This window comes from Lutra lutra, chromosome 1 (assembly GCF_902655055.1).
Source record: "Lutra lutra chromosome 1, mLutLut1.2, whole genome shotgun sequence".
NCBI classification, from domain to species: domain Eukaryota; kingdom Metazoa; phylum Chordata; class Mammalia; order Carnivora; family Mustelidae; genus Lutra; species Lutra lutra.
The window spans coordinates 81,075,057-81,095,035 of record NC_062278.1 but is presented as its reverse complement, the minus strand read 5'-3'; positions in this window follow the sequence as shown (position 1 = coordinate 81,095,035).

The window sequence follows — 19,979 nt, the reverse complement described above, 5'->3', positions numbered from 1 at the left end:
ATAACCCATATCAAAAGAAACTTTGTGAATGATATGAGGTAGAGATCAAGGTTAATTATTTTTCATATATTTATCTGGTTGTTATAGTACTATTTGTTGAAAAACTTTCCTTTCTCCATTGAAATTCTTAGTGCCTTCATTAAAAACCTATTGACCATAAATGGTGGATCTATTTCTGAGCTCTGTTCTGTTTCATTGATTTATCTTTCTATTCTTATTCTAATATCATAGCCTTAATTACTATAATTACACAGTAAGTCTTGAAATCAAGTAATATAAGACCTCCAACCTTGCTCTTTTTCAAGATTGTTTTGTTTATTGTTTTGTTTCAAGATTGTTTTGTTTATTCTGGGTTCTTTTACTTGAAAATAAATTATAGAATCACTTTATTTATATTTACAAATAAATAAATAAATATAGATCTGTTGCTGTTTTAAGTGGGATTGCATTGAATTTCTTTGTCAGTTTGAGAAATTTACATCTTAAAAATATTAGTTGATCTCATCCATAAAGATGGCATAATCCTCCATCTGTTTAGGTTTTTTGAAATTTCCCTTAGAAATATTTTTCATTTACTGTGCAGAAGTTGTGTGCACTATTATTAATTTACTAATGAATATAAATTTTTTTTCAAAGATTTGTTTATTTATTTTAGAAAGAGAGAGAGACACAGTGAGCATGAGTTGGAGGGGCAGAAAGAGAGGGAGAGAAAATCTCAAGCAGACTGTGCTAAGTGGAGAGCCTGACATGGGGCTCAATCTCATAACCCTGAGATTATGACCTGAGCCAAAACCAAGAGTCTGATGCTTAACTGACTGCACCACCCAGGCATCCCTAAAATGTTTTTAATACTATTATAAAGCATACGATTTTAAAGTTTCATTTTCTAAATGTTTGTTGCTAATGGAAACACTAATGTCTCCACTATCTCAGATTCACCACATGAAACTATTTTAAAAGTAAATCAATTAATTTAACTATGAAAAATATAAACCAAGTACAGTTTACTTACACATAAGATTGACTGTTCAGAATTTATTTATTAGTAATATCTTCATAAATTGGTTGACTCTTCATCCATGATAAAACTTATTGAGGAGAATGTGACAGATGGCACCCGAAATAGACTTTTTTTTTTAAAGATTTTATTTATCTATTTGACAGAGAGAGATCACAAGTAGGCAGAGGGGCAGGCAGAGAGAGAGGAAGGGAAGCAGGCTCCCTGCTGAGCAGAGAGCCTGATGCCGGGCTCGATCCCAAGACCCTGAGATCACGACCTGAGCCAAAGGCAGAGGCCCCAACCCCCACCCCAAGCCACGGAAATAGGTGCCCCGAAATAGACTCTTAAAGACTTTAATTAAATGCCTCAGTTTCTATGTCCTCTGTCTTTGGTCTACCAACAAAACCTTAATGTAGTAAATTTTAACTTAATCTACTCTTAATCTAGTAATTAACCCAGGCTGAAATTCACATTAGAAGTTTATAAAGAGCATTTTAAGTTAGTCAAAAATATATTTGTAAGGCATAAAAACTGATTAATGAATCCAGTGTCAATGACATAAAATTTATACACTGCCACTTCAACATTTTTTTTAAATCCTACAGCTATCTTCTTTTCCTTCCCAAATCTCTAAAGTTCTTGTTCCTATATTTTTTTTCTTCCTAATGATTTTATTATTCTTAATGTCTTCCCATTCAATGATTATCTTATTTCTATTTTAAAGGAAACTCGATTTTTCTTTTGTTGAATGAGTCTTCATAAAAGAAACTTCCTCTGGCCCATCTTTATCTCTAGGCTAAGCCCTTTGACTGTCTTCATCAGGCATATATGCACCATATAAAATTCCCGTAGTACTACATGCCCAGAACACTGAAGGGGTTCAGATAAATATTTTAAATGAATGAGTAAATGAATAGACATATAAATTAAATAAATCTGGGTTATATGCCCAACTTCCCCTTAAATTCCCTAACTCATTAATAATTCAATCATTGTTTTTCAACATAACCTTGCTGAACATTTTTGCTGCAGTTGGTATCACTGACTCCTTCCTCCTTCATATCTTTTTGTCTTGTGTTTGCTTTAATCTCTTCTTTATTTTCACAGTATGTTTCCATCATATTATCCTGTTCCTTATCTTCCTTCCTCTCACTTATATTGACCTAGTTCTTTTACTCTACACACATTTCTTAAGAGTTCATCCAATTTCCAGTTTAAATTGATTTTATGGATCAGATCTGCTACTACCTCATAGAGTGCCAGTGTGAATGCAAAGAAAGCAGACTTTCTGGGCACTCACAGCTCTGCAGATGCACATATTGCGATTATAAGCCACTTTTGTACAAATGTGAAAGATCTGCACCTTCCTTGGACTCAGCCAGATACACTATACACAGAAGTCCTGTGAATGGGTCCCAATTCTATAATTCTACATTCTACAAAATACCAGGTCTGGATTATCTATAAAGGGTTCATATGAATACTCCTAGGTCATGTGGGATCAAAAAAATCAAAATTTGTCCTTTAATCCAAATTTCCTATTCTTTCTAACTTCAAGATTGCATTAGGTTATCAATGACCAAGCCATTCTGACACATACTTAACATTATAACTCCACTGTTCATTTTCTTTCAGAGACTACCACATTAAAACAAGACCCTACAATCTGATCATTTCACTATTCCAGTGGTTTCATATTGGAGTTGTTTATCTTTCAGTCTCTCTATGTGGTGACTTTTCATTGCACTTAAAATAAAATCCACTGAAAGCCCATAGGACTTGATTTGATTGTATTCACTTCCCTTCCCCAACCTTCATATTAGAATTAGCATCCTTGATATCTCATAAATCTGCATTTTTCCCTTGACAGTTTATCATCATTTTAATTAAACAAACACTTGTAAAGTTGTGTTTTATATTTGTCTCCTTCAGACTCACATTCATCTAAGAATGTAAGGAGTTTATCAACTTATTCAATCTTTATTCCCAGAATCTAGCATAATAACAGCACATAGTGGGCAATGCGCATTTGTGACAGAATAAATGTAAGTATCAAAAGAGTGTCATTCTAAAAATGGAAATGGTCTGGTTAAATATAGCACATATTAAAAAGGCCAGGAATAATAGAGTTCAAACTCTGCCATGTAAACTGAGGATGAAGTAACCATTAATCATTCTCACAATTTTCAGTGGTCTTGATTCCTCCAAAAAAGCCATTATCATTGCTCCTGAAGCAGACCTTTTATGTATCTCAGTATCTTACAGGGAGAATAGTCCCTAGTACTCACCACTTAACATTAATGTTTTAACTAGTCCATCTCACTTTATTAATGAGAGAGAGCACACTGACACGAACAGCTGGAAGAGCTGCTTAAAAATGAAGCCGAATTTTTATTCATTTGTTTATTATTTTAAGGGAGAAATGGCAGAAAAGTGAATGGAAATACACATGAACAAAAAGTATAATAGTCTGTGCTTACCAATGGAAAAGGAAATGAGTGGTGATTTATTTATTTCTCCCTTGGTATGTGAAATAGAAATACCAGAGCTAAAACTCCCCTAACCCGCCTAGTCAGATGGTCCTCCACCATAGAACGTTTTGTATCCAACTTCTCTACTTACTGAATAAGGATGTGATGACATATTTGTGCCTCATTTTGCTCATTTGTAAGAGTGGGATAATACTAATATTTACCTGATTATATATAATGAGGTAGTGCACTTAAGATATTTTGACAGTGGTTAGCACATAGCAATGAATCAATAACTTCTCTCATTATTATTAATATATAATATTTGTGGATGGAGATTTGATAAATTTCCCTGGCATCAAATTTCAGTGCCAGTCACCAGTTCTATCAGTTCTTCTTTTTTTTTTTTTCCAGTTAAGCCTAAAAGTTTTACCTACAATTCAAACCCATCTGAACCGTTTACAAAGCTATCATTTAGTCCCATTAACACCAGTCACAGGCCTTTCGTTTGTTGAGAGGACCCTGGCTCAACAGGCTGTCCGATTACCTGGCCTTTAGCCTTACCACATTTGCATCCTGGTTTTACAGGGGGCTATTTTAAGCCCTCCACTTTTGCAACCACTTTCTACTACTCATCCCTCAAAGAGAGATAGCAAGCTGATACACAAAATCAGGACAAAAATATTTCTACCCTTCCACTGTTTTTGTATACAGTGCAATTAATCCACATCCTGAATCACTATGGGATGTAAATTCTATATTTGAACATCCTGTACACAGCCATTTTCATCTTTGCTTCTTTGCCATTTTTTCCCAACAACATGGGACACCTGGCCAGTAACTAACAGAATTAAGGAATTTTTCCCCTGTTAAGAGCACCTCTGAAGCAGATTCCAGCAAAGGAAGAGCAAAGTACCAAGAATATCTAGAAGAATGATATGTGCCTTTCCTGACACACATGTATTATTCATCCATGCCAGAAATCACAGCCCCACCCACTCTGAAGAGTGTTTTCTGGTCCTATATGACCAAAAGGACTAGCAACAACCCATGGAAACTGTGTAGCACCACAGCACTTCAGCCAAGAGACAGGTGGGCAGAGCTGATCATTCTTAGAGTAGAAAGCCATCACCAGGCACAGAACATTCCTGTGTTGTGCACATACAGGGGGGTTAACTCTTAGCCAAGGCTGAGGGTAGCTCCTGGCCCCTCCCAACCAGACAGCCTGTTAGAGAAACACAGTAGCCTGAAGTGGCCTCATTTCATCCCATGCAAGCAAGGGAGCTGAGACATAGCCCCACCCACTATGGATACTGTCTTTCAATCCCACCTGACCACAAGGGCTGGAGACTACTCCTGGAAGCTGTAATCCAGTGGCACTCAAGCCAAAATGCAGGCAGAGCCAATAGTTTGTGGAACAAAGCCAGTGGTCCTGTTTGGTCAGAGAATTTGGGGTGTGGGTCAGCTTGAGTTAAGATAATAAAGAAGGAGCTTTAATGGCTTTAGAGCTCCTTTCCTTAAGCAGGGAATCTAATTTATAGCCCTAGTCATCCCTGAAGATGGCCTTTAGCCTGTCCCACTAGGGAACCTAACCAAAGAACACAGGAAGCTACAAAGCCCATTCAGCAGTCACATGTACAGTGGCATTTGAACAGAAAGCATGGGTCATGGCTTCCCCCACCTGCAGAGCAAAACTAGTCACCTTACATGACCAGGGAATTCAGTGTACACTGGCCTAGTTCGGGTCCCCAAACTAGAGGCTATACCAGCCCTGGGCCCTGTCTTGCTGCCCTGTCAGAGGAAGAAAGCTAATTTCTAGCCTCACCTACTACTGAATATAGTACCTAGTCCTGACCATCTAGTAAATCTTACCAGAGAATCCAGGTAATCATGGAGTCCATCCTACAGTTCAACTTGGGTAGAGAACAAAACCAACAGTCCTTTCCAACTGTTATAAGCCAGTGGCATACACTCCTATCCCCATCTTCAGAGCTCAAACAGTTGCTTCACCCAAAAATAGAGTATAAGAGCAAGCCCCTCCTTCCCAAGGATATTGCCAGCAGACCACACCCAGAAACCCAAAATGAGCTGACTAACAAAGAACTGCCTTTGCCAAAGAAAAACTATGAAGTCTGAAAGAAGAGCCTGATTACTCAAAGCACAGATAACAACATATGAAAAGGAAGATCACAAAAAAATCAGGTAAATATGGTACCACCAAAGGAAACTAATAAAACTCTAATAATGGAAATAATCTATGAACTATGAACAAAGATTTCAGAACAATCTTCTTAAGGAAGTTTACCAAACTACAAAACAAACAAACAAACAAAAAAACCCAGACAAATGAAATTCAGGAAACAATGAAAAAACAAAATAAGAAGCTCAACAAGGAGATAGCAACCATGAAAAAACAACAACAACAGGAATTCTTGCATTAAAAGATACAATAACTGCACTGAAGAACTCAATAGAAAGTTCAAAAGTAGACTGAACTGAAGAAGGAATGCTGGAGGATAAAACATTAGAAATTACTCAAAGTTGTAAAAAAGAATAAGAAATGAAAAAGATTGAAGAAAGCATATGGGAATTACGGAACATAATAAACAGAAACAGTATGTACTTTATGGGGATTCCAGAAAAAGAGAAAGAGATAGAAAGTATATTTAAAGCAATAATGGCAGGGGTGCCTGGATAGCTCAGTCATTAAGCATCTGCCTTTGGCCCAAGTCATGATCCCAAGTCATAATCCCAAGGGATGAAAAAGGACATTTCAAGTCAGGGTCCTGGGATCGAGTCCTGCATCAGGCTCTCTGCTTGGCAGGAAGTCTGCTGCTCCCTCTCCCCCTCCCTCTGTTTGTGTTCCCTCCCTCACTGTGTCTCTCTCTGTCAAATAAATAAATAAAATCCTAAAAAAATAAATAAAGCAATAATGGCTATAAATGTCCCAAACCTGCAGATCCAGATCCACAAAGCCCAAAGGAACCCAGATAGGTTGAATTTGAATACCGCTATACTGAGAGACATTCTAATTAAATTGCCAAAAGTCAAAGACAATTATATGAGCAGCAGAGAAAAAAGTAAGTTACATACACCTTAAGGGAAGCTCCATAAGACTATCAGTACATTTCTCAACAGAAACTTTTGAAGTCAGGAGAGAATGGGACAATATATTCAAAACATTAAAAGAAAATAACCGCCAACTGAGAACACTATACCCAGTGAAGCTGTCCTTTGGAAATGAAGGAGGGATAAAGTCTTTCCTGAACAAACAAAAGATGAGGTAGTTCACTACCACCAGGTCTGTCTTACATGAAATGCTAAAGGGACTTCTTTGAGTGGAAATAAAAGAATGCTAATTAACATCGTAAAAACATAAAAGAGTGGTGTAAATCTTTACAGTAATGGTAAATATATAGTTATGGGTAGACAGCAATATGGCAATAGTGGTACTTAATTCACTTACAATTCTAGTTTGAAAGTTAGAAAAAGTAGTAAAAAATAACTATAACTACAATAATCTGTTACTAGTTAGACAATGTAAAATACATTTAAATGGTAATAACATTGACCTAAAATGTGAGGGGGAGAAGTAAAAATGTCCAATTTACAAATTCTACTGAAGTTAAGCTGTTATCCGTTTAGAATGGGGTGTTATAAGTTTCAGACATTTTATGTTATTCTCATGGTAACCACAAGAGAAAGTCCTGTAGTAATTACACAGAAGAATACAATAAAGAAGTCAAAGCACACTAACACAAAAAGACATCAAAACATACACAAAAAAGAGCAGGATAAGAAACAAGGAATAACAGATCTATATATAGACCAGAAAATAAGCACAATGACTATAATAAGTCTTTACCTATCAATAATCATTTTAAATGTAAATAGATTAATTCTCCAATTAAAAGACACAGAATGGCTGAAAGGATAAAAAACAAAACCCAACAATATGTTGCCTACTGGAGACTCACTTTGGCTTCAAAGACACACATAGATAGGACTGAGAGTGAAGGGATGAAAAAGGACATTTCAAGCAAAGAATAACAAAATAACAACAACAAGCAGGAGTAGCTCTATTTATATCAGCTAAAACAGACTTTAACAAAACATGGTAAAAGGAGAGAAAAAGGGTAATTATATAATGAAAAAGGGTCAATACCTTAAAAAAGATTAAAAAAATTGTAAATATTTATGGACCCAACACTGGAGCACCTAAATATTTAAAGCAAAAACTAATAAAGCTTAAAAAAATAAATAGTAATACAGCAGTTGAGAATTTTAATACTCAGCTCTCAACAATGAATGGATCATTGAGACACAGCATCAATAAGGACATAGAGGATACGGACAACACTATAGACCAAATGGACTTGACAGACATATACAGAATATTCTACCCAACAACAGCAGAATACACATTCTTCTCAAGTGCACATGGACCATTTTCTAGAAAAGATCATATGTTAGGCCACAAAACAAGTCTTAGCAAATTCAAGAAGACTGACATCATACCAAGTATCTCCCCTGACAACAGTGGCATGAAACTAGAAATTAGTAACAAGAGGAAAACTGGAAAATTCCTGAACAAGTGAAAATTAGGCAACACTTTCCTGAACAACCAACGGATCAAAGAAAAACTTAAAGGTAAAATTTTAAAAAACAGAGTTTTTAAAAGACATGTAGAAATAGAAACACATTACACCAGAACTTGTGGGATGGAGCAAAACCAGTTCTAATAGGAAAGTTCATAACCATAAACAGCTACATTAAGAAGACAGAAAGATCCCAGATAGACAACCTAACTCTAGGCCTTAAGGAACTAGAAAAAGAACAAACTGAACCTTAAGTTAGCAGAAAAAAGGAAATAATAAAGGTTAGAGCAAAAATAAATTAGAAAACAAGAAACAATAGAGAGGATGAACCAAACTAAGAGTTGATTCTTTGAAAAGACAAACAAAATTGACAAACCTTTAACTAGACCAACCCAGATACCACAGAAATTCAAGAGATCATTAAGAAGCTACTGTAACCAACTATATACAACAAACTGCTCAATCTAGAAGGAATGGAAATATTCTTAGAAACATACAACTTAGCAAGACCAAATAAAAAAAATAGAAAATATGAATAGACCAATTACTACTAAGTAGACTGACAGTAAACAAAAATCTCCTGGTAAAGAAAAACCCAGGACAAGAGAGCTTCATTGGTGAATTTTACCAAATATTTAGAGAAAAATTAACACCAATTCTTCTCAAACTCTTCCAAAAAATTGAAAAGGAGAAAATACCCCCAAACTCATTTTACAAAGCCACCATTTTCCAGATACCAAAACCATAAAAGGATATTACTAGAAAAGAAAGCTACAGGCCAATATCCCTGATTAATATAGATGCAAAAATTCTCAATAAAATATTATTTAAAAAATAAGTAAATAAATAAACAAAATAAAATACTATCAAACTAAATTTAGTATCACATTAAAAGGATCATTCAACATAAGCAAGTGGGATTTATCCCTGGGATGCAAAGATGGCTCAATGTATGCAAATCAATTAATGTGATATACAGAAGTAGAATGAAAGAAAAGAATCATGATTATCTCAACAGATGTAGAAAAAACATTGTCCCTAACAAAAACTCTTAACAAATTAGGCATAGAAGAAACATATCTCAACATAATAAAGGTTATATATAATAAGCCCCTAGTTAACATTACACTCAATGATGAAAGATTGAAAGCCTTTCCTCTAAGATTAGGAATAAGACAAGAGTGCCTATTTTCACCACTCATATTCAACAAAGGAATAGAATTCTTAACTAGTGCAATCAGGCAAGAAAAAAAAAAAAACCCGACATCAGAATTGGAAAGGAAGAAGTAAAATTATCTCTTTATAGATGGTAAGATTTTATATATAAAAAAATCCTGGGGCGCCTGGGTGGCTCAGTGGGTTAAGCCGCTGCCTTCGGCTCAGGTCATGATCTCAGGGTCCTGGGATCGAGTCCCGCATCGGGCTCTCTGCTCAGCAGGGAGCCTGCTTTCCTTCTTCTCTCTCTGCCTGCCTCTCTACCTACTTGTGATCTCTGTCTGTCAAATAAATAAATAAAAAATCTTTAAAAAAAAAAAATCCTAAAGACTCATCCAAAAGCTGTTAGTTCTAATTGATGTATTTGGTAAATTTGGAAGATACAAATTAAGCATACAAAAAATCTGTAGTATTTCTATATACTAAAAATGCATTTTCCAAAAAAGAAATAAATTGATCCCATTTACAATAGCATCAAAAACAAGACTTAGAAATAAAATTAACTAAGGAGGTTAAATACCTCTACTATGAGAACTACAAGACACAAATCACAATTTTATCTCCTATGATGGGTCCTATAAGGACTTCTAGTCCTACAAGGGCCCACAGAATCCGGGGAGAAGGCAGAAACAATTTTTATTATCCTTTTATTTTTCTTATTATCCACAGTATTTTTTCTTTTTTAGATTTATTGAATCTGAAATCTTAGGTTTACTGGCAGTCATGCCAGATTATCCACTTTATTTTTTCCCTAGTTTTGTTAAGAAATATTTGACATATATTACTCTATAAGTTTAAAATATTACAGCATAATGGTTTGATTTACATATATTATGAAATGATTACACAATAGGTTCAGCTAACATCCATCTTCTCATACAGATACAATAAAAAGAGACAAGAAAAGAAAATAATTGTTCTCCTTGTGATGAGAACTCAGAGGATTTATTGTCTTAACAACTTTCCTATATTATACAGCACCATTAGCTTCAGTTATCATGTTGTATATTACATCCCTAGTACTTATTTATCTTATACCAGGAAATTTGCACTTTTTGACCACAATTTCCCCTTACCCCACTTCCACCTAACCACAAGTATGATCTCTTTTCCTAGTTTATTGTTGTTTTTTTTTTTTTAAGATTTTATTTGTTTATTTGACAGAGATCACAAGTAGGCAGAGAGGCAGGCAGAGAGAGGTGGGGGGAAGAGGCTCACCGCTGAGTAGAAAGCCCGACGTGGGGCTCAATCCCAGGACCCTGGGATCATGACCTGAGCTGAAGGCAGAGGCTTTAACCCACTGAGCCACCCAGGTGCCCCTGTTTGTTTGTTTTAATTATACATTATTTGTCTTTCTCTGTCAGATTTATTTCATTTAGCATAATGCCTTCAAGGTCCATCCATGTTGTCACAAATGGTAGGATTGCCTCATTTTTTATGGCTTAATAACATTCATGTGTGTGTGTGTGTGTGTGTGTGTGTGTGTGTGTGTGTGTGCATGTATGTGCATGCACGCATGCATATCACAACTTCTTTATTCATTCAGCCATCAGTGAACACTTATGTTGTTTCCATGTCTTGGTTACTATAAGTAATGTTGCTATGAATGTGGGGGATGCAGATATCTTTTTGAAGTGCTTTCACCTTCTTTGAATATATACCATAGAATATTACTCAGTCATAAAAAGGAATGAGCCCAGGGGGCGCCTGGGTGGCTCAGAGGGTTAAAGCCTCTGCCTTCGGCTCAGGTCATGATCCCAGGGTTCTGGGATCAAGCCCCGCTTCGGGCTCTCTGCTCAGCGGAGAGCCTGCTTCCCCCTCTCCCTCTGTCTGCCTCTCTGCCTACTTGTGATCTCTGTCTGTCAAATAAATAAATAAAAAATCTTTAAAAAAAAAAAAAGGAATGAGCCCTTGCCATTTGTAACAACACTGATGGACCTAGAGAGTATTACACTACGTGAAATAGCTCAGTCATAGGAAGATAAATACCAAAAATCTAAAAAGCAAAATAAAACAAACAAACAAAAAACAAAAGAGATTCATAAATACAGAGAGCAAACTGATGGTTGCCAAAAGAGACCATGGGCAAAACAGGTGAAGAAATTAAGAGGTACAAATTTCCATTATAAAATAAATAAGTGATGAAGATAAAAATTAAAGCAAAGGGGATATAATCAATTATAATAACTGTATGGTGATAGATGGTAACTACGCTTGTGGTGAGCATTGTATAATGTATAGAATGGTCCAATCACTATGCTGTGCATCTGAAACTAATACAATTCTATATATCAACTATACCTAAATAATAAAAACAATTTTTAAGTAATTAAACTGAAACAATAAAGAGAACAAATGATATATTTTTCTATTTTGCCTAATTGCCATAAGAGACGGCAATTATTAAGTTATCACTTCTCAACCAATTCTCTTCAAATTAAATAGAGCTATATCCTTATATAATTTTAATTTAATTTAAAAACAAATATATACTTTTAAAAATGTTTTCTTCTGGACTTCCAAATCTCTTTATAGCCCTCTTTTTAATTTCTATAAAGTAAGACGCATATAACTTGGAGTCTAATAGTTTCATAAGGCCTGTGGGCAGGGGGAGGGGGATTGTCTCTCCCCATTTCTTATCCCACATAAGCAGGTATTTTCAACTCACTGTGATGATTCTACTTCTAAATATCAAGTGTATTTTTATCTTTCTGTTTTAGATATTTTCCTATTGATTTATAAATAATTAATTGACAGTTGTACAATTCTGAAGAAAGGTTTTACCTAACATAGTAACTAGAATATAAGTTGTCTGTTAGAAACTTTTCAAATATTCCCATTGTACAATTGAGTGATATGGTATAATTTAATACTTTTCTCTCCATTGGATATTTATTTCCAACTTAGCATAGGGATGTAACTATATAAAGTAGACATTAAAATATAATCCCAATTTAGGAAGCTAGGCAGAAAGAGGACATTAACTTTCTCACAGAAGGATTTTTCAACCCTGGGGTGATATTTCTTTTTGGAGTCTTGCAAGATGGGCATTTGCTTCAAGAACAGGGTTCCACAGAGCTGTAAGATTTACTAATGTGTCCTTAAGAACTAACACCCAGAGTGTCAGCTGGCTGGGAAATGTGACTCCAGGTGTCTTTCTGGAAAACAAAAGCAAAAATAACTAAAAATATGACCATTGTTAAACAATACTTTGAATATATCTGATTCAAAATGCTTATCAAATTCAAGGTTTGTGTGTCAGTAGGAAGACTGTAGAAGGTAATGAGTCATTTCAAAGATGGCAATTCTTCCTCATTGACAACAGAACGAAAGCCATCCAAAACTGCCAGGCAGCTGCCCTGCCTTGACATCCAAAACACAAGTGGCCTGCAGGCAGAAGAGATGAGTGATGTTGAAGATGACAACCACTGACATCATAGGCTTATTAAAAGTCAAAAAAGCCAGCCAAGAAGCTGTCACTTAAACACAGCCATCGGATGGCAGATTTTGAGTTCAATCATTTTTTAAAGTTTTTAAATTTTTTTTAGGTACGAGGATGTTTTGCTTCTTAAATTTTTAAGAAATAGTTATAACTCCTATCACTATTGGAGTCAAACACATCCCTGAAAGTTTTCCCTGCAGGCAAGGGAGCTGGGATATGTAGACACCAACTCTAGTCAGAAATGAAGGCTGCGTGGGGAAGGGGTGATGGTGTTATTATCATGGCACTCTAAGCCTTCCTCAGGAGACACAGAGATTGCAAGGTGGACTCTGAGGCAAGAGAGAAGGCCCTCGGGTGGTTGATTAGAGTCCTACTAAAGGTGTTACCCAGTAACTGAACAGGAGCCTCCTATATTCTAGCAGTGCCTCAACTACACCAATTAAGTACTTTTAACTTCTTCATATCCATTGATTTCTTTTATTTCATTTAACCTCCTTCTACATGGGATAACATTTCAGTCAGAGAGGAAGCTGAGTTTAGACTCATGAATTTTTGAAGGAGTCAGAGGATCCTCTAGCAGTAATTTAGACAAAAGGCAGTGATGGTCTGAACTACAGTAGTGATAAGATAGTGACAAATAGATTTGAAAGATATTTAAGAAGTCGACTTTATAGGCCCTGGTGATTATTTAGATGCCAGTAGAAAGGACAAGGAATAATTGGAACTTCTGGCTTGGGCAACTGAATGGGTGCTGTACCACTTGCTGAAGACTGAAAACTAAGAAAAAGATGCAGCTGTTATGTGTATCAGCCACTCCCTAGAAACTGGTATTTTCTTTTTTTCTTTTTTAAGATTTTATTTATTTATTTGACAGAACGAGATCACAAGTAGGCAGAGAGAGAGAGGAGGAAGAAGAGAGCCCGATGTGGGACTCGATCCCAGGACCCTGAGATCATGACCTGAGCTGAAGGCAGAGGCTTAACCCACTGAGCCACCCAGGCGCCCAAAACTGGTATTTTCATAGTAACACTTATAATTGTTTCGAATTACCTCGCGGTACTTTACTTTGCCACCAACTACAATAATATACATTTTACAGGTGAAAAATTCAAGGCTTAAAGAAATTAAATGACTTTCCCATAATCTCATACATCATAAATGGACAACATCAGGACTGGAGCAAGATCTTATGTTTCTAAACCCAATGTTTATTGCATTCTGCCTCTCCCTTCCCTGGAAGCTGCATTAACTCTTAAGAACCACAGGGATAGTATCTTTAGCAGTATTATCAGTGATTACTAAATGATGTTCTGATGACCTGAAAGAGATGATATTGCCTTCCAAGCTATTCAGCCCGCTCATCCAGCAAGGCAATTTCAGTCTCCCAGAGCTTTATGTCTTTATGGGGATCTTATTTTTAAAAAGGACAACCTTGAAATAGTTTTCCTACCTTTCTCTTAAAAGTGTTCCATAATGACATTAGAAAGAAGTATTTATTTCAAAAGGAATAAACATTCAGAAGTAGGTCCTTATAAGATAATAAAATCATCATATTCTTATGATATTTACATGGCAAAAATATCATGGAGTCTATTTTCTGACTATAGGAATATTATTTACCATGCCTGTTTTAATGTATTATTTTATTTTCTATAACTATTTTCCCTGTATTCTGTCTTAGCTTCATAGAGGTTTTCTGAGAAGAGTATCCCCTTTTAAAAAAATTACTACTAATAAGTAATGAAAAGAACCCTCTCAATCTTTATTTTCTTCCATACATGTTTATTAAAATTTGGGACCTACTACAAATTATCTATACCCAAATCTAGTGTAAGAAGATTCTGGAAAGATGGGACAGCAACAAGCATGAATAAAAACAGACCGGAGAACCATACTAAAGAAGCCATGAAAAACATTAGCTGACAGACTTCCCTCATGAAGCTCAAAATATGAAGCAGAAGAAGACAAACTATAGCCACAAGACTTGATGGCATTAGCACTTGAGCAAGAGAAAGCAGAAGAAAGAGGCAGGGAATCGGATGGATCTAAGAATAAGAAAACCCCAAAAGAGCTAACAGCTTATCACTGGAGAGCATATCAAGCTGATTTGAAACAAGAGTTAAAACCAGGAGAGGTTTTCCTCAATTCAGTATTGGATGAATAAAAGGATTCCATGAGGGGAATTAAAAGGATTGAGAGGTTTAGCTCCCAGAGCCTGGGTACTCTTGAAACCAACTTGTCATGGCTCTTTTTTTAGGAGAGAGTCTACATTGAGGAGAAACTGCTGGAAGTAGTATCAGAATCAAGCAGGGTACATGAAACAGAGAGGAAGAAAATAGAAGGTCTAGGTAAAAGTGGGGAAGGGGAAGAGAGCCAGGACATCTCAAAAAGTAAGAGTCCATCCTTTGGAAAACTATGCAAAAATAAGAGATGAGAGAACGCTGTGAAAGGAGAAAAGCTATTTGAGCAACGACCCCTTCAAAAATCACAGGGAGACAAATTTCACCTTAAAATGTGAATGATGAGCCTGGAAAGCTTGTCCAACCATACAGTGAAGAAGTTATCAAAAACTTGTAAGGTCATGACAAAAGGACTCAGGAGCCCACTTAATCATGGAGCACTGAGCACCTTCTAACTCCAAAAAAAGACAAAAGCTGACATTACATGCCTTTTGATGAAGGAACACACCAGGACCTAGAGTCTTGCCAAAGGGATTCAATCTGAGCTCAGTCAATGGATTGAACTCCAGGTACCAGTTACCATTTTACAAGGACAGAGGTATATGATGATATTGACCATGAAAAGGATATCAGCCAAATCCTGATAGCGTAAAACTTTACTAGTCAAATGTCCTGAGTTTTTTTACTACCTACGATGTAAGTGGGAGTTGGGAAGACACAAAATGAAAAAAACTGCAAGTTAAAAGAGACTTTAAAGACATTTCAAGTAAAATTTTACAAGACCAGTGCTCTAACCACTGAGCTATGGAGCCTCAAGTAAAATTTTAAAGAGGCAAGACTAAACTATACCTTTTAGGAATTCACACTTGGGTAAGAAAACTACAAAGAAAAGAAGGAAGTGGTCACTTTAGGAGTTGGGATAAATGTTTTCAAAGTCTTTTTAAATTTATAGTTTTTTCATTTTATTTCCCCCCAACTCCCACTTACACAGTATGTAGTAAAAGACTCAGGACATTTGACTAGTAAAGTTGTAATCACTTTTGAGGGACTGCATACATGAGGGAACTTCTGGGGAAGCTGACAAAGTTCCATTCCTTGACTTGCTACTGATTACACAGTACTTGCCTTAAATACATTGATAAACTATCCATCTGTTTATGAAGAGTTTCTATATCTGTGTTTTACTTTTAAATAAAATGGTCTTGTAAATAACCAGTAGAACGTGTTACTAATGTGGGAGAAAATAACATATTTTGTTATTTTAAGGATTTAAATAACTTTCATAATGAAACGGTGATTCATCTGCCCCACAGAGACCTCTGTAATTCGAGTTTTGAGATAACTCATTATCTGACATTTGAGAAACACATTAATGAGCAAAAACACCCCCCCAACCGGTGATATCCTGCTTTGTGTTGACATTCCTAGAGCCTGGTATATAGTAAATAGTAATATTCGCTGAAATAATCATGGCTGCTTTTCAAATTGCACATTTGGTTTTGAATTTTAAATCATCTTGAAATAGACACTTGTTCATTTGCCAGCCTCCATAAGACAACACAATTGTGGCATTAGAAATCTTGCTCATTCTTTGTAATCTCACCATTAATCTGGGGACAATTTTAACATTTGAAAAAAATAAGTATGAATATTGTTTTCTTACATGAAAATTTTCATAGAAAACAACACTAATTTAGATATTTTAATCTTTTTAAAAGCATAAATAAGTAAGTAAAGGAATGGTAGGTAGCATTATATAAATATAATGGCCATGATACTAGACACTTAAGAACAATTTTTTTTAGTTGGAGAATTGGGAGTACAATAGGAGTAATCTTCCAATTATTACCAGAAAAATGCACATCAAGATTTTATAAAGTAGAAAAATGATAACCAATATGAAACTTGCAAGAAAAATAATGTGTATTTATGGTTAGTTTGTTGTTAAAACCTTAGAGTCTGTTTCAGGTATAGATTTATTTTTAATTATGACTTGAGATGGTCCTAGTAATTTTCTTCATAGTTATTGAACTATTTTCTACACTTTTGTCTCTACTTTGTTCTTTCTCTTTAGAACTCTGATTTCATTTTTTAAAGTGCAAAATCCATCTCTACTTCCTGAATAGGACAATTACATTTAGATCTTTTTTAAAGGAGAGCTATTCTGAGCTGTTGCATTTACTTTTCAAAATCATTACCTTTGTCATGGATAGAGTAACTTCAGAATAGTCAAAGTCTCTAAAAAGTAAGAGTCCTTGAGTTTTTTTCCTTAAGAATTCAAAGCCATTTTTATCCTATGTCCTAGATAATGCCTCCCTGATCAATTCTATTTTGCTCTTTCTGGCATTATTTGTTTCTGAGATTTGACAAATTTATACCATCCCTTTAGAAACAGCTTGGCAAATTCCAAAAATAAAAAAAAAATTGAAGTTTAACTTTATAATCACAGGCCTTTCTAGTCCTAAGTCTTAATTTTGCCAGGCAAGAATTTTTTTCATACCCTTATATTTGTAGGTACCACAGAGTATCATCCTAGCAGAACTCAGTAAATAGCGGTCAGTTCAGAATAGACAACAAATTTACTAAATTTGTAATTATTAGTTTTAAAATTAAAGCTATTAATTTTACTCACTATTGAAAACTTTAGGTAAACCTGGAACTTAGGAACACATAAATGGTATATGTAGATAATATATTTAATTTGTTTTATGACTTGGCATCATAAACACAGGTGATGGAAAAGAGATAATTCTATAGAGCATTAGAATATATTTAGTGGAAAAATAATTCAGAAGGTCTAGTTTTCCCAATACAAATGGACATCGTAGTCAGAGAGGCAGAGGCCTACAGCCAATATTCACTTAAGGAGAGCATTTAATACAATGGCATCCCTAACAATGACAGAGAAAGAACATTTTCAAGATGCTAAGACCCAGGGCTGCTTATTACGGCCCTGCACAAATGTCTGACCAAAGAGGTAAAGAACGCTAAAATCCATCCTGTGTTCTACTTGCCAAGCCCCACACCCTGGTTTGGGACTGCTTACCCTAGTATGTCTTCTGATAGATAAATCATGCCTCTAAGCAACAGCATCCTTGGAGGGAAGGGGAGGGTGTCTTTCCCTACTGCCACAAAGGTAATGCACCTCCACCTAGGAACCACTAAGTTAAAATATATAGGAGTGGGTCCCAATCACAAATTTTTTAATTTAAGTTCAACTAACCAACATATAGTACATCTTTAGTTTCACATGTAGAGTTCCATAATTCATCAGTGGCGTGTAACACCCAGTGCTCAACACATCACGTGTCCTCCTTAATGCCTATCACCCAGTTACCCCACCCCACCCCCACCTCCCCTCCAGCAACCCTCAGTTTTGTTACTATAGTCAAGAGCCTCTCATGGTTTATCTCCCTCTCTGATTTCTTCAGTCCCTTCAATAGCTCAGCTGGTAGATCAGAAGACTGAAGCTGACTCCCTCATCACTTTTTTTTTTTTTTAATCTCCTGAAGTTGGCACCTGTCTGTCTCAGTCAGTTAAGCAACTGACCCTTGATTTCAGCTCAGGTCATGATCTCAGGGTCGTGAGATTAAGCCCCACATCAGGCTCCAAACTCAGCATGGGGTCTGCTTTGAGTTTTTCTCCTTCTCCCTCTGCCCCTCCTCTCTCTCTCTCTCTTTCTCAAGTAAATAAATTAATAAATAAATAGTATCTTCAAAAAAAATCTAATGATTCCTAAGGACATCCCATAGCTAAGAGAAATTTTAGAAACAATGCTACTTCTTATACCACATCCTTTCAATACTTTGGAGTTAGTGTAGGGTGGGTACATAGAGGAATGAATATGTTCAGTTGAACCAGGAGTCTTATATTAAAGTGTTTTATCTTCATAATACATGGGTTAAATCTAGACAGCACAAAACTAACCCAATTACAGTATGAAAATTTAGTCACTCTATAGTATGCTAGATATACATATTATTTAACAGATAATTTGATTTTCCCTCCATGAATTACATAACAAATTGGTCATTCTGACATTGTATAGGAACAACTTGAATCACAATTTACAGAAATTATAACACTGAGAATAATATAATGTAAGAGAGAAGAAGGAAGACACATAAATTTTGAATACTCTTAAGCAGAAGGACTTGGGGGCACATTTTATTTATACAGTCTCAAAACAGATTGTTGGCTTGAGGAAAATAGACAAGAAGAGAAAAAAAGAAAAAAATTAAGGTTCAACTAACTTAATAAACTATGGCAAAATTAAGTAAGATTTATGTTCCAATGTCATTTAAGAGCATGAATGGATCTCTCCAGGGAAGCATCACTAATGACCAAAGTTAGGCTTGAGTATAAACATCTCCTACAAATGGTGGTAAAACAAGGGTCCTGAACAAGGTAATAGCATGGAAAAAATCAACAGTTTATAGTCAAACACTTTTTTAAAATTCTAGCTCCATTAGGTATACCTGTTTTACATTAATCCTGTTAATTTCCTTCTTCAAGCTTTAGTTTATTCAACTACATGTCATAGGATTTTGTGTGAAAGACTCACAAAAACTGCCTAATAGTACAGAGTACAGAGCAAACACAAAGTAAATACTAACACTAGGCCATTGTCTTACTAATTTGCAAATTGCTACTCCATAACAGCGTCAGTCTCAGGAATACTGAGAGGGAAACCAATTTCCTCTATTCAGGAAAATCAGAGACAGAGAAGATGATGCGTGGAGGGTTAGGCATTGAAACTGTGGAAGCAGACAGTCAGGAAAAGAGGGCAATGATTTCATGTCAAAATTTCAGTTGTAAGCTTACAAACCTCTAAAATATTCACTTGCTTCTCACTCCTTTAAACTATAATTTCTGTTAGTGTATTTAAGAACCTTTTTTTTTTTATTCTCTCTCTTGAATCTACCTCCTCTCTCTTTAGTTTACTGCAGCATCCTTCACTCTACAAATTCATCTACCTTGAAGAAACCTCCTATCCACTGACTTTACAACTGACCATAAACTCCTTTATGTTATCATTTCTCTCTTTATCCAGCTGGGTATCAGGAATCCATC